General features: G+C 50.4%; 1 protein-coding gene across 4 annotated transcripts in view; it reads right to left on the reverse strand.

The window, feature by feature from the left end:
• MBP (myelin basic protein) overlaps positions 1 to 1757 on the reverse strand; it is a 101263-nt gene that overhangs the window by 9636 nt on the left and 89870 nt on the right. The gene's annotated exons all lie outside the window — the stretch shown is intronic.

The raw sequence follows: 1757 nt of genomic DNA on the forward strand, positions 1-1757 counted from the left end.
AGGCTCCGTGAGCAGCACCGGTCCATCCCACAGAGGTCCCTGCACGCGCGTGCTGCCTCCGGGGGGTCACGGTGACCCTCCCTTTGCTAAGGTCCTTTCTCGGGGTTGGAGGAAGAGTGTGGCTGATACTCAGGAGTGTTCTTGGGCCTGGGGCTCACTCGGCAAACACTCACTTGTTAACATGCAAAACAGCCTCTTAAAATGTCTGTGGCACAAAACATTTAGGATTGGAAGCTTGTGGTTTTGTTTTTGTTTTTCAGTCTATTTTTGAGAGCACTCTTAGGTTTCTAGAAAGAATGCACAGAAATTAGAGCGTTGCCGCGGCTGCCCTCTTGTCCTGCACACTGACCTCCTGTCTGTTACCACCTTGCACGCGTGTGGTTTGTGCATTACAAGCAGGACCCGAGGCAGATGCACTTCCATGAAGCGAGTCAGAGCTCACAGTGAGGGTGTTCGTTCGGTGGGTTTGCTCCCGTGCGTGAGGTCAGGGGTCTGCCACCGCCGTATCACACACAGTAGGTCCACTGCCCCATCTGTCCCCGTCCCCTCCCTGTCCACAAACCCTGACAACCGCTCCTCTGCATCTTGCTAATCTTTTTCCCTCCAGAGTTTTCCCAAGCCTGCGTTTTTCAAGTGCGTGTCTCATAGTACTTTAGTCTCAAAAGGAGTGAGTTCTTCCCTAGAACACAGAATTCAGTAAGTGGTAGGTAAAGTCCGGACCTTGTGACCAGCTTCTAGGGTTGAGCTCCCACGGCCAACCTCACCCTGAGGAGGAGGGAGGCATCATGGGGGATATACTCACGTTCCTTGTGGGAAGAGACTCGGGCCCCCATGGATTAGAGCTCGGGGACATCTGGGGATAGACTCTGGTCCTCTCATATTAGAAGCAGGGTCATCTGGGGATAGACTCAGTCCCCCATGGATTAGAGCTCAGGGTCATTTGGGATATACTCAGGTCTATTGTGGATTAGAGTTTAGGGTAATCTAGGGATATACTTGGGCCCCTCATAGATTACAGTTCAGAGTCATTTGGGGATATACTCTAATTCCATGGATTAGAGCTCAGGGTCATCTGGGGACATACTCAGATCCTTGCATGCTTGGAGCTCAAGGTCATCTGGGATATACTTAGGCATCCCATGTCTTAGAGCTCAGCATCATCTGGGGATATACTTAGGTGCCCATGGATTAGAGCCCAGGGTCATTTGGGATATACTCAGGTCCCTTTATGATTAGAGCTCAGCATCATCTGGGGATAGACTCAGGTACCCTGTGGATTAGAGTCAGGGTCATCTGGGGACATACTCAGGTCCCTGCATGCTTAGAGCTCAAGGTCATCTGGGATATACTTAGGCATCCCATGTATTAGAGCTTAGCATCATCTGGGGATATACTTAGGTGCCCATAGATTAGAGCCCAGGGTCCTTTGGGATATACTCAGGTCCCTTTATGATTAGAGCTCAGGATCATCTGGGATATACTTAGGTGCCCCAGGATTAGAGCTCAGGATCATCTGGGATATACTCAGGTCCCTTCATGATTAGAGTCAGGGTCATGTGGGGATAGACTCAGGTACCCTGTGGATTAGAGTCAGGGTCATCTGGGGACATACTCAGGTCCCTGCATGCTTAGAGCTCAAGGTCATCTGGGATATACTTAGGCATCCCATGTATTAGAGCTCAACATCATCTGGGGATATACTTAGGTGCCCATAGATTAGAGCCCAGGGTCCTTTGGGATATACTCAGGTCCCTTTA

This window comes from Mustela nigripes, chromosome 8 (assembly GCF_022355385.1).
Source record: "Mustela nigripes isolate SB6536 chromosome 8, MUSNIG.SB6536, whole genome shotgun sequence".
NCBI lineage: Eukaryota > Metazoa > Chordata > Mammalia > Carnivora > Mustelidae > Mustela > Mustela nigripes.